General features: G+C 61.5%; 1 long non-coding RNA gene across 1 annotated transcript; it reads right to left on the bottom strand.

Moving 5' to 3' along the window:
• Window positions 1-297: 297 nt before the first annotated feature.
• Window positions 298-1,405, bottom strand: LOC138677352 (uncharacterized). The gene is made up of 2 exons (XR_011320878.1): window positions 1,097-1,405; window positions 298-813 (listed from the first exon to the last, which is right to left on the bottom strand). It is a non-coding gene; the product is annotated as an uncharacterized lncRNA (long non-coding RNA).
• Between the last annotated feature and the right edge of the window lie 12,969 nt (window positions 1,406-14,374).

Here is a 14,374-nt window from a genome sequence, read left to right as displayed (position 1 = left end):
CATCCAGTGGAAGCTTGTGCCGGCGTCGGTGCACCCTCTCCTGGATGTAGGTGCCAAGTCTAGCCCTGTAACGGAGGCACAACTCTATGCCCATATGTTTCTCACTGCCAAGAGAGGAAGTTTCGCCTGCGGGAAAAAACGCATCAAAAATGCAGTGTGTGAACATAGCCTTACGGGGTACTGTATGTACAGATGGTGGTCTTGGAGATCTCATGATCTAGAGGTGGAGACATGGTAGAACCAAGGTCTCGTGTGTGGTGGGGGTGCACATACTATGGAAGGACACCGACAACAATCACAGGTTATAAATACATTTATAAAAATTATATTGTCACAGCTTAGTAATAAATAGATATAAATAGCAAAGTGCATCATGGGAGCAGGGGCCGTAACATCCAGTAATGACCCCCAAGGTCTCGCCCCACCCCTGGTTACAGTCATAGGGGAGGTCATGTGCGCTCCCTGGCCAGCAGCAGGGGGCGCTGCCCTTACAGGGACCAGTCAGGACCCCCAGGGTCAGAGATGGCGGCCGGCTGCTGCAGTCGCAGTAAGGACGCGCGTCGTGGCCTGTGCCTCTTGTACGAGCCCAGAACATGGCAGTGAGAGGAGGGGTCCGGGAGAGGCCAGTGTGCTCTTCAGGGTCAGACTTAATCCCATCTTTTCCAGACAGTCCTCAGTAGGTGAAACCATCGGGATGTCCGCAGACAGCGCCCTCCACAGGTCCAGGAGGGGAACTGCAAGTCCCAACACGACATCACATGAAGTACGAGCACATCATCGCCATGTCCCGCAGGTCCTCATTGGCCACACAGCCTATAGGGGGAGAATTAAAGGGATAATTAAAGGTAAATTCCTACTCATCCTGAAAACGCTGATGTGACCCTTCTATCAGCCGCAGAGCCGCAATATGCCGTCACATTCCACGACGCTCGTGCATAGGACTGTCTAATCCATCGGAACATTCGCTAATCCAGCACCTAGCAGAGCACCATGCTGCTAAATCAACCTCCTGTCAATCACAGCCGAAGCCCCGCCCACACACTACAAAAGCATAACAGCAACCTGTCAATCAAGCCCATAACCCCGCCCCACTCACCTCTGCGGCGGGACCCCGCCCTCGACTTTCTGCACAGTCTCTTCAACCACTTCAACGGTCCCGTGACGTCATGGTCGCTAGGCAACAACGGAGAAGGCGCCCGGCAGTAGGGGCAGGTCACCTCGCTGCCTCTTACCGCCAGGTGATCGAGGCAGCTGGAGCAGATCACGTGCCGGCAGGCCGCCAATGAACGCCGCCTCCTCTCCTGGTCGTAGTCAAGGTAACAGATGCCGCACTCCTCCTCCGCGACGTTAGAAAGCGTTGACGACATTGCGTTTACGGCAGCTGCGGTGCAATGAATGAAATGATGGAGATGGCTGGCGGAGCGCGGGCTTTTATAGGGAAGGAAACTCCGCCTCCGCCGGAAACGAGTGACGTCATGACCAATCAGGAGACGGAGGTGTGGCTAGCTGCTGCTACTATCGTGTCCGGAATTTCAGAGTATTTCCCGGCCGCCTGAGCGCGCCGGCTGTGACCGGTGACGTCAGTGTTTACCTTGGCAACCTGCCAGCGGCGTGTCACTAGGGAGTGTGATGCGACGGTGAGGAGGCCGCGCAGTGATCGCTCCGGACTATTTATCTTCTAGATTCCGATCTCGCGCACACTCTATTGTTTGTTTCATTTTTCGGCCGTTAAAGGCGCGAGGTGAGCGACCGGACGGCGGCAGAGTAGTGTTCTGTCCAATGTTCCGGCTGCTAATGCCCGAAGACCCTGGGTCACTCACCCCTCCTGGGCTGGGCCTCCCCCACACCGGCCTCCGCCATACAGGTCTCCCCCACACCAGCCTCCCCCGCATCGGTCTCCTCCGCAAGGTCTCCCCCGCACAGGTCTCCCCCACATCAGTCTCCCCCACACTGGCCTCCCCCTAACAGGTCTCCCCCACATCAGTCTCCCCCGCACCGGCCTCCCCCAACAGGTCTCCCCTGCACAGGTCTCCTCCGCAAGTTCTCCCCCACACTGGCCTCCCCTAACAGGTCTTCCCCGCACAGGTCTCCCCCGCACCGCCCTCCTCCGCAAGGGCTCCCCCGCCCCGGCCTCCCCTAACAGGTCTCCTCCGCAAGTTCTCCCCCGCACAGGTCTCCCCCACACCAGCCTCCCCCGCACCGCCCTTCTCCGCAAGGGCTCCCCCGCCCCGGCCTCCCCTAACAGGTCTCCCCCGCACCGATCTCCCCCGCACCGCACTCCCCCCAACAGGTCTCCCCCCTAACAGGTCTCCCTGCACCGCCCTCCCCTGCACAGGTCTCCCCCACACCGGCTTCCACCTCACCAGCCTCCCCCGCATCGATCTCCCCTAACAGGTCTGCCCCGCACCGCCCTCCCCCGCACAGGTCTCCCCCACACCGGCCTCCCCCGCATCGATCTCCCCTGCACTGGCCTCACCTAACAGGTCTGCCCCGCACCGCCCTCCCCCGCACAGGTCTCCCCCACACCGGCCTCCCCCGCATCGATCTCCCCTGCACTGGCCTCCCCTAACAGGTCTGCCCCACACCGCCCTCCCCCCTAACAGGTCTCCCCCGCACCGCCCTCCCCCCTAACAGGTCTCCCCCGCACCGCCCTCCCCCCTAACAGGTCTCCCCCGCACCGCCCTCCCCCCTAACAGGTCTCCCCCGCACCGCCCTCCCCCCTAACAGGTCTCCCCCGCACCGCCCTCCCCCCTAACAGGTCACCCCCACACCCGTCTCCCCCACACCGGCCTCCCCCTAACAGGTCTCCCCCACATCAGTCTCCCCCGCACCGGCCTCCCCCAACAGGTCTCCCCTGCACAGGTCTCCTCCGCAAGTTCTCCCCCACACTGGCCTCCCCTAACAGGTCTTCCCCGCACAGGTCTCCCCCGCACCGCCCTCCTCCGCAAGGGCTCCCCCGCCCCGGCCTCCCCTAACAGGTCTCCCCCGCACCGATCTCCCCCGCACCGCACTCCCCCCAACAGGTCTCCCCCCTAACAGGTCTCCCTGCACCGCCCTCCCCTGCACAGGTCTCCCCCACACCGGCTTCCACCTCACCAGCCTCCCCCGCATCGATCTCCCCTAACAGGTCTGCCCCGCACCGCCCTCCCCCGCACAGGTCTCCCCCACACCGGCCTCCCCCGCATCGATCTCCCCTGCACTGGCCTCCCCTAACAGGTCTGCCCCACACCGCCCTCCCCCCTAACAGGTCTCCCCCGCACCGCCCTCCCCCCTAACAGGTCTCCCCCGCACCGCCCTCCCCCCTAACAGGTCTCCCCCGCACCGCCCTCCCCCCTAACAGGTCACCCCCACACCCGTCTCCCCCACACCGGCCTCCCCCTAACAGGTCTCCCCCACATCAGTCTCCCCCGCACCGGCCTCCCCCAACAGGTCTCCCCCGCACCGATCTCCCCCGCACCGCACTCCCCCCAACAGGTCTCCCCCCTAACAGGTCTCCCTGCACCGCCCTCCCCTGCACAGGTCTCCCCCACACCGGCTTCCACCTCACCAGCCTCCCCCGCATCGATCTCCCCTAACAGGTCTGCCCCGCACCGCCCTCCCCCGCACAGGTCTCCCCCACACCGGCCTCCCCCGCATCGATCTCCCCTGCACTGGCCTCACCTAACAGGTCTGCCCCGCACCGCCCTCCCCCGCACAGGTCTCCCCCACACCGGCCTCCCCCGCATCGATCTCCCCTGCACTGGCCTCCCCTAACAGGTCTGCCCCGCACCGCCCTCCCCCGCACAGGTCTCCCCCACACCGGCCTCCCCCGCATCGATCTCCCCTGCACTGGCCTCCCCTAACAGGTCTGCCCCACACCGCCCTCCCCCCTAACAGGTCTCCCCCGCACCGCCCTCCCCCCTAACAGGTCTCCCCCGCACCGCCCTCCCCCCTAACAGGTCTCCCCCGCACCGCCCTCCCCCCTAACAGGTCTCCCCCGCACCGCCCTCCCCCCTAACAGGTCTCCCCCGCACCGCCCTCCCCCCTAACAGGTCACCCCCACACCCGTCTCCCCCACACCGGCCTCCCCCTAACAGGTCTCCCCCACATCAGTCTCCCCCGCACCGGCCTCCCCCAACAGGTCTCCCCTGCACAGGTCTCCTCCGCAAGTTCTCCCCCACACTGGCCTCCCCTAACAGGTCTTCCCCGCACAGGTCTCCCCCGCACCGCCCTCCTCCGCAAGGGCTCCCCCGCCCCGGCCTCCCCTAACAGGTCTCCCCCGCACCGATCTCCCCCGCACCGCACTCCCCCCAACAGGTCTCCCCCCTAACAGGTCTCCCTGCACCGCCCTCCCCTGCACAGGTCTCCCCCACACCGGCTTCCACCTCACCAGCCTCCCCCGCATCGATCTCCCCTAACAGGTCTGCCCCGCACCGCCCTCCCCCGCACAGGTCTCCCCCACACCGGCCTCCCCCGCATCGATCTCCCCTGCACTGGCCTCCCCTAACAGGTCTGCCCCACACCGCCCTCCCCCCTAACAGGTCTCCCCCGCACCGCCCTCCCCCCTAACAGGTCTCCCCCGCACCGCCCTCCCCCCTAACAGGTCTCCCCCGCACCGCCCTCCCCCCTAACAGGTCACCCCCACACCCGTCTCCCCCACACCGGCCTCCCCCTAACAGGTCTCCCCCACATCAGTCTCCCCCGCACCGGCCTCCCCCAACAGGTCTCCCCTGCACAGGTCTCCTCCGCAAGTTCTCCCCCACACTGGCCTCCCCTAACAGGTCTTCCCCGCACAGGTCTCCCCCGCACCGCCCTCCTCCGCAAGGGCTCCCCCGCCCCGGCCTCCCCTAACAGGTCTCCCCCGCACCGATCTCCCCCGCACCGCACTCCCCCCAACAGGTCTCCCCCCTAACAGGTCTCCCTGCACCGCCCTCCCCTGCACAGGTCTCCCCCACACCGGCTTCCACCTCACCAGCCTCCCCCGCATCGATCTCCCCTAACAGGTCTGCCCCGCACCGCCCTCCCCCGCACAGGTCTCCCCCACACCGGCCTCCCCCGCATCGATCTCCCCTGCACTGGCCTCCCCTAACAGGTCTGCCCCACACCGCCCTCCCCCCTAACAGGTCTCCCCCGCACCGCCCTCCCCCCTAACAGGTCTCCCCCGCACCGCCCTCCCCCCTAACAGGTCTCCCCCGCACCGCCCTCCCCCCTAACAGGTCACCCCCACACCCGTCTCCCCCACACCGGCCTCCCCCTAACAGGTCTCCCCCACATCAGTCTCCCCCGCACCGGCCTCCCCCAACAGGTCTCCCCTGCACAGGTCTCCTCCGCAAGTTCTCCCCCACACTGGCCTCCCCTAACAGGTCTTCCCCGCACAGGTCTCCCCCGCACCGCCCTCCTCCGCAAGGGCTCCCCCGCCCCGGCCTCCCCTAACAGGTCTCCCCCGCACCGATCTCCCCCGCACCGCACTCCCCCCAACAGGTCTCCCCCCTAACAGGTCTCCCTGCACCGCCCTCCCCTGCACAGGTCTCCCCCACACCGGCTTCCACCTCACCAGCCTCCCCCGCATCGATCTCCCCTAACAGGTCTGCCCCGCACCGCCCTCCCCCGCACAGGTCTCCCCCACACCGGCCTCCCCCGCATCGATCTCCCCTGCACTGGCCTCCCCTAACAGGTCTGCCCCACACCGCCCTCCCCCCTAACAGGTCTCCCCCGCACCGCCCTCCCCCCTAACAGGTCTCCCCCGCACCGCCCTCCCCCCTAACAGGTCTCCCCCGCACCGCCCTCCCCCCTAACAGGTCACCCCCACACCCGTGTCCCCCACACCGGCCTCCCCCTAACAGGTCTCCCCCACATCAGTCTCCCCCGCACCGGCCTCCCCCAACAGGTCTCCCCTGCACAGGTCTCCTCCGCAAGTTCTCCCCCACACTGGCCTCCCCTAACAGGTCTTCCCCGCACAGGTCTCCCCCGCACCGCCCTCCTCCGCAAGGGCTCCCCCGCCCCGGCCTCCCCTAACAGGTCTCCCCCGCACCGATCTCCCCCGCACCGCACTCCCCCCAACAGGTCTCCCCCCTAACAGGTCTCCCTGCACCGCCCTCCCCTGCACAGGTCTCCCCCACACCGGCTTCCACCTCACCAGCCTCCCCCGCATCGATCTCCCCTAACAGGTCTGCCCCGCACCGCCCTCCCCCGCACAGGTCTCCCCCACACCGGCCTCCCCCGCATCGATCTCCCCTGCACTGGCCTCCCCTAACAGGTCTGCCCCACACCGCCCTCCCCCCTAACAGGTCTCCCCCGCACCGCCCTCCCCCCTAACAGGTCTCCCCCGCACCGCCCTCCCCCCTAACAGGTCTCCCCCGCACCGCCCTCCCCCCTAACAGGTCACCCCCACACCGGCCTCCCCCTAACAGGTCTCCCCCACATCAGTCTCCCCCGCACCGGCCTCCCCCAACAGGTCTCCCCTGCACAGGTCTCCTCCGCAAGTTCTCCCCCACACTGGCCTCCAGTAACAGGTCTTCCCCGCACAGGTCTCCCCCGCACCGCCCTCCTCCGCAAGGGCTCCCCCGCCCCGGCCTCCCCTAACAGGTCTCCCCCGCACCGATCTCCCCCGCACCGCACTCCCCCCAACAGGTCTCCCCCCTAACAGGTCTCCCTGCACCGCCCTCCCCTGCACAGGTCTCCCCCACACCGGCTTCCACCTCACCAGCCTCCCCCGCATCGATCTCCCCTAACAGGTCTGCCCCGCACCGCCCTCCCCCGCACAGGTCTCCCCCACACCGGCCTCCCCCGCATCGATCTCCCCTGCACTGGCCTCCCCTAACAGGTCTGCCCCACACCGCCCTCCCCCCTAACAGGTCTCCCCCCTAACAGGTCTCCCCCGCACCGCCCTCCCCCCTAACAGGTCTCCCCCGCACCGCCCTCCCCCCTAACAGGTCACCCCCACACCCGTCTCCCCCACACCGGCCTCCCCCTAACAGGTCTCCCCCACATCAGTCTCCCCCGCACCGGCCTCCCCCAACAGGTCTCCCCTGCACAGGTCTCCTCCGCAAGTTCTCCCCCACACTGGCCTCCCCTAACAGGTCTTCCCCGCACAGGTCTCCCCCGCACCGCCCTCCTCCGCAAGGGCTCCCCCGCCCCGGCCTCCCCTAACAGGTCTCCCCCGCACCGATCTCCCCCGCACCGCACTCCCCCCAACAGGTCTCCCCCCTAACAGGTCTCCCTGCACCGCCCTCCCCTGCACAGGTCTCCCCCACACCGGCTTCCACCTCACCAGCCTCCCCCGCATCGATCTCCCCTAACAGGTCTGCCCCGCACCACCCTCCCCCGCACAGGTCTCCCCCACACCGGCCTCCCCCGCATCGATCTCCCCTGCACTGGCCTCCCCTAACAGGTCTGCCCCACACCGCCCTCCCCCCTAACAGGTCTCCCCCGCACCGCCCTCCCCCCTAACAGGTCTCCCCCGCACCGCCCTCCCCCCTAACAGGTCTCCCCCGCACCGCCCTCCCCCCTAACAGGTCACCCCCACACCCGTCTCCCCCACACCGGCCTCCCCCTAACAGGTCTCCCCCACATCAGTCTCCCCCGCACCGGCCTCCCCCAACAGGTCTCCCCTGCACAGGTCTCCTCCGCAAGTTCTCCCCCACACTGGCCTCCCCTAACAGGTCTTCCCCGCACAGGTCTCCCCCGCACCGCCCTCCTCCGCAAGGGCTCCCCCGCCCCGGCCTCCCCTAACAGGTCTCCCCCGCACCGATCTCCCCCGCACCGCACTCCCCCCAACAGGTCTCCCCCCTAACAGGTCTCCCTGCACCGCCCTCCCCTGCACAGGTCTCCCCCACACCGGCTTCCACCTCACCAGCCTCCCCCGCATCGATCTCCCCTAACAGGTCTGCCCCGCACCGCCCTCCCCCGCACAGGTCTCCCCCACACCGGCCTCCCCCGCATCGATCTCCCCTGCACTGGCCTCCCCTAACAGGTCTGCCCCACACCGCCCTCCCCCCTAACAGGTCTCCCCCGCACCGCCCTCCCCCCTAACAGGTCTCCCCCGCACCGCCCTCCCCCCTAACAGGTCTCCCCCGCACCGCCCTCCCCCCTAACAGGTCACCCCCACACCCGTCTCCCCCACACCGGCCTCCCCCTAACAGGTCTCCCCCACATCAGTCTCCCCCGCACCGGCCTCCCCCAACAGGTCTCCCCTGCACAGGTCTCCTCCGCAAGTTCTCCCCCACACTGGCCTCCCCTAACAGGTCTTCCCCGCACAGGTCTCCCCCGCACCGCCCTCCTCCGCAAGGGCTCCCCCGCCCCGGCCTCCCCTAACAGGTCTCCCCCGCACCGATCTCCCCCGCACCGCACTCCCCCCAACAGGTCTCCCCCCTAACAGGTCTCCCTGCACCGCCCTCCCCTGCACAGGTCTCCCCCACACCGGCTTCCACCTCACCAGCCTCCCCCGCATCGATCTCCCCTAACAGGTCTGCCCCGCACCGCCCTCCCCCGCACAGGTCTCCCCCACACCGGCCTCCCCCGCATCGATCTCCCCTGCACTGGCCTCCCCTAACAGGTCTGCCCCACACCGCCCTCCCCCCTAACAGGTCTCCCCCGCACCGCCCTCCCCCCTAACAGGTCTCCCCCGCACCGCCCTCCCCCCTAACAGGTCTCCCCCGCACCGCCCTCCCCCCTAACAGGTCACCCCCACACCCGTCTCCCCCACACCGGCCTCCCCCTAACAGGTCTCCCCCACATCAGTCTCCCCCGCACCGGCCTCCCCCAACAGGTCTCCCCTGCACAGGTCTCCTCCGCAAGTTCTCCCCCACACTGGCCTCCCCTAACAGGTCTTCCCCGCACAGGTCTCCCCCGCACCGCCCTCCTCCGCAAGGGCTCCCCCGCCCCGGCCTCCCCTAACAGGTCTCCCCCGCACCGATCTCCCCCGCACCGCACTCCCCCCAACAGGTCTCCCCCCTAACAGGTCTCCCTGCACCGCCCTCCCCTGCACAGGTCTCCCCCACACCGGCTTCCACCTCACCAGCCTCCCCCGCATCGATCTCCCCTAACAGGTCTGCCCCGCACCGCCCTCCCCCGCACAGGTCTCCCCCACACCGGCCTCCCCCGCATCGATCTCCCCTGCACTGGCCTCCCCTAACAGGTCTGCCCCACACCGCCCTCCCCCCTAACAGGTCTCCCCCGCACCGCCCTCCCCCCTAACAGGTCTCCCCCGCACCGCCCTCCCCCCTAACAGGTCTCCCCCGCACCGCCCTCCCCCCTAACAGGTCACCCCCACACCCGTCCCCCACACCGGCCTCCCCCTAACAGGTCTCCCCCACATCAGTCTCCCCCGCACCGGCCTCCCCCAACAGGTCTCCCCTGCACAGGTCTCCTCCGCAAGTTCTCCCCCACACTGGCCTCCCCTAACAGGTCTTCCCCGCACAGGTCTCCCCCGCACCGCCCTCCTCCGCAAGGGCTCCCCCGCCCCGGCCTCCCCTAACAGGTCTCCCCCGCACCGATCTCCCCCGCACCGCACTCCCCCCAACAGGTCTCCCCCCTAACAGGTCTCCCTGCACCGCCCTCCCCTGCACAGGTCTCCCCCACACCGGCTTCCACCTCACCAGCCTCCCCCGCATCGATCTCCCCTAACAGGTCTGCCCCGCACCGCCCTCCCCCGCACAGGTCTCCCCCACACCGGCCTCCCCCGCATCGATCTCCCCTGCACTGGCCTCCCCTAACAGGTCTGCCCCACACCGCCCTCCCCCCTAACAGGTCTCCCCCGCACCGCCCTCCCCCCTAACAGGTCTCCCCCGCACCGCCCTCCCCCCTAACAGGTCTCCCCCGCACCGCCCTCCCCCCTAACAGGTCACCCCCACACCCGTCTCCCCCACACCGGCCTCCCCTAACAGGTCTCCCCCATACCGGCCTCCCCTAACAGGTCTCCCTCGCAACACCCTCCCCCTAACAGGTCCCCCCCCGCACCGGCCTCCCCTAACAGGTCACCCCCACATCGGCTTCCCCTTACAGGTCTCCCCGCACCGCCCTCTGCACAGGTCTCCCCCACACCAACCTGCACTGCCCTCCCCCGCACCGCCTTTCCCGCACAGGTCTCCGCATCAGCCTCCCCCGCACTGCCCTCCCTTGCATCGGTCTCCCCCGCACAGGTCTCCCCTGCACCGACCTCCCCCGCACCGATCTCCCCCACACAGGTCTCTCCCGCACCACCCTCCCCCGCACAGTTCTCCCCCGCACCGATATCCCCCACACAGGTCTCCTCCGCACCAGCCTCCCCGCGCACCGATCTCCCCCGCACCACTCTCCCCCGCACTGCCCTCTGTGACACTGTTGGGGATTTATTCAAAATTGAAGGCATACTGAACCAGCATGGCTACCACAGCATCTTGCAGCGACATGCTATTCCATCCGGTTTGCGTTTAGTCGGACCATCATTTATTTTTCAACAGCACAATGACCCCAAACACACCTCCAGGCTGTGTAAGGGTATGTTCACATGTTCCTGATTTCCATCCTTTTTTTTTCAGGACTATTTTTTAAAAAACTGCAGCTCTTGGCAGAAAACGCAGGTCCTTTTTTTGGTCCTTTTTTTGTCCTTTTTTGATGCGTTTTTTTATCCTTTTTTTGATCCTTTTTTTATGCAGTTTTCTATGCAGAGTCTGTGTGTTTTCTAGGAAGTTTTTTAGGGTTAAAATGGCTGAAAATACCCTAACCCTAACCCTACCCCTAACCCTATTCTAACCTTAGTGGAAAAAAAAAAAATTCTAAATTTTTTTTTATTGTCCCTACCTATGGGGGTGACAAAGGGGGGGGGGGGGTCATTTACTATTTTTTTTTATTTTGATCACTGAGATTATATCTCAGTGATCAAAATGCACTTTGGAACGAATCTGCCGGCCGGCAGATTCGGCGGGCGCACTGCGCATGCGCCCGCCATTTTGCAAGATGGCGGCGCCCAGGGAGAAGACGGCCGGACGGACACCGGGACGCCGGGTAAGTATAAGGGGGGGAGATTAGGGCACCGGGGGGGCATCAGAGCACTGGGGGGGGCATTGGAGCATCGGGGGGCGGGATCGGAGCACGGGGGGGCAGCCACACTCCGCCCACGCACTTCCGCCCACTTCCCCGCACTTCCTGCTGCAGCGGTTCTGCACCACAAACCGCAGTAAAACCCGCAGATATTTTTTTCATCTGCGGGTTTTACTGCGGGTTTGACCTCACAATGGAGGTCAATGGGTGCAGAACCGCTGCGGCTCCGAAAAAAGAAGTGACATGGTACTTCTTTTTTCCCGCAGCTATTCAGAGCGGCTTTTTTTTTTATTTTCCGCATTGTGGGCACAGCAGTTCCTGTTTTCCATAGGGTACAATGTAATGTACCCTGCATGGAAAACAGCTGCGGACCCGCAGCGGGAAAATCGCGGCAATTCCGCATGAAAAAAAGGATCGTGTGAACATGGCCTAAGGGCTATTTGACCAAGAAGGAGAGTGATGGAGTGCTACGCCAGATGACCTGGCCTCCACAGTCACCAGACCTGAACCCAATCGAGATGGTTTGTGGTGAGCTGGACCGCAGAGTGAAGGCAAAAGGGCCAACAAGTACTAAGCATCTCTGGGAACTCCTTCAAGATTGTTGGAAGACCATTCCCGGTGACTACCTCTTGAAGCTCATCAAGAGAATGCCAAGAGTGTGCAAAGCAGTCATCAAAGCAAAAGGTGGCTACTTTGAAGAACCTAGAATATAAGACATAATTTAAGTTGTTTCACACTTTTTTGTTAAGTATATAATTCCACATGTGTTAATTCATAGTTTTGATGCCCTCAGTGTGAACGTACAATTTTCATAGTCATGAAAATACAGAAAAATCTTTAAATGAGGTGTGTCCAAACTTTTGGTCTGTACTGTATGTGTACAATATACGTGCTTTAGAGAAACCCTGAGCAGAGACTTTTCCCCTCTCTATTCTGCCGTACCTCATACAATTTTGCGGTATTAACCCCTGTATTTTTTACACTTCCAGGCCAAATTATTTTTTTGAGTTGTGAAAATGTTTTTCCTGTCTTCTACTTTTTAAACCAGAGATTCATTTTATAATAAAATCCTCATTGTAGTCTGTAAAATACGGTAATTTTAGTGGTCTGAGTTAATTTTATATGCCTGGTAAAGTTTAGGGGTCTGGTCGGGGTCGGGGCTCAATTTCTTTTAGAGGTGAGTTCTGGAATCTGAATGAATTTCACTCGTCGGGGTCAGAGTTATTTTAAAGGTCTGGGCTCTGAGTAACGTGAAGGGTCTGGTCAGTGATCCAATTCATTTTATAAGTTGGTCAGGAGTTTGATTCATTTTAGGGGTCGGGATGAATTTATGGGTCTGGTCTGAGGTCTAATTCATTTTAGAAGCCTGATATGATACATTTTAGGGGTCTGGTCTGACGGCTAATTAATTTTAGGGTTTTGGTTTGAAATTAGGACGAAACTGTAACTGGTTGTGGTTGTCTCATCAAGAACATGTCTTTTCAGTGTAACTTTGTGAGCTGGATTCTGTAGAAAGTTCCTGAACCAGTTTTCCGGTTCATTCCTCCCTCGTAGACAGACGTGTGCCCAGTGAAAGCTGAGGGACAGACATTTACCCAAAACGGTTGCCCGCTCCACAGTTCTTGAAGCACAAGCCTGTATTATACGTGATTCCCGGTATATATCACATGACGGAATTTGTGAGATTATTCTCCTGGCATAATGGATCACTTTACGGGAAAACATTTCTTCACATTTCTGACAACCCTGCCGTCGGGCCAGAATCCGAAGCCTCTATTATTTGGCAGATAATTCCGTATCTGTCGAGATTTGTCTGGAGCTTTTGAGCTCCGTCTTAAAGCGCCGCTATAGGCTTCTCTAAATAATTGTAATCATATATACACCCTGGCTATACAGCAGCACAAGGGTTAATCAGCCAGCCGGTGTGTGGTGGGAAGGGTTAACCACATACCTATAAGAAAAGAAAGCAGCAACAGGAAGATGATATAATACAATGATGACTCACGCAGCAAAAACAAGAGAAAACGTGGGCAGGGTCGCTGGCCAAAGTCTGACTGACTGCGACACACCATATATAGCACGTACATATCCGTATCCTCGGGGCAGCCTTCATGGGGGTTTCCCACATACAAATGGTGGGGTGTGACCAAGTCAGCAAAGGTGGATGATTCAAATTGTAACTAGAGAGAAAGGAAACAAGTTCGGCCTTGTTACAAGAAAAAGAGCCAAAGTGCTGAAATGAAACAAGTCCAAGCCCGGAGGAGAGCGCCACGGATAGATGAAAGCAACCTCAGCACTAAAAAGATATATTTATAGACTGTAAAAGTGTCATCCAGGAAAGCAGTGGATATACCACGTGTGCAAGCAGTGACCACTCATATCTATAGCACCTCTAACTTTACTGAATGTACCACCCATGACAGTGGTGAATATACAACATGGGAGACTAGTGGCTGTGTCCTTCATGACAGTACTGAATAGACCACCTATGTGGGCAATAAATATACCACCAATAACAATAATAAATATACCACCTGTGACAGCAGTGAATATACCACATGTGACAGCTGTGAATATACCACCTGTGACATCAGTGAATATACCACATGTGACAGCAGTGAATATACCATCTGTGACAGCAGTGAATATACCACCTGTGACAGCAGTGAATATACCACCTGTGACAGCTGTGAATATACCACCTGTGACAGCTGTGAATATACCACCTGTGACAGCTGTGAATATACCACCTGTGACAGTAGTGAATATACCACCTGTGACAGCAGTGAATATACCACCTTTGACAGCTGTGAATATACCACCTGTGACAGCAGTGAATATACCAGCTGTGAATATACCACCTGTGACATCAGTGAATATACCACATGTGAGCAGTGAATATACCACCTGTGACAGCAGTGAATATACCACCTGTGACAGCAGTGAATATACCACCTGTGACAGCTGTGAATATACCACCTGTGACAGCTGTGAATATACCACCTGTGACAGCTGTGAATATACCACCTGTGACAGTAGTGAATATACCACCTGTGACAGCAGTGAATATACCTCCTGTGACAGCAGTGAATATACCACCTGTGAGAGCAGTGAATATACCACCTGTGACAGCAGTGAAAATACCATCTCTGACAGTAGTGAATATACCACCTGTGACAGCAGTGAATATACCACCTGTGACAGCAGCGAATATACCACCTGTGACAGCAGTGAATATACCACCTGTGACAGCAGTGAATATACCACCTGTGACAGCAGTGAATATGCCACCTGTAACAGCAGTGAATATACCACCTGTGACAGCAGTGAATATATCACCTGCGACAGCAGTGAATATACAATCTGTGACAGTAGT

Source organism: Ranitomeya imitator, chromosome 4 (assembly GCF_032444005.1).
Source record: "Ranitomeya imitator isolate aRanImi1 chromosome 4, aRanImi1.pri, whole genome shotgun sequence".
NCBI lineage: Eukaryota > Metazoa > Chordata > Amphibia > Anura > Dendrobatidae > Ranitomeya > Ranitomeya imitator.
The sequence above is the reverse complement of the archived record's forward strand: the minus strand, read 5'-3'. Positions and strand labels throughout refer to the sequence as shown.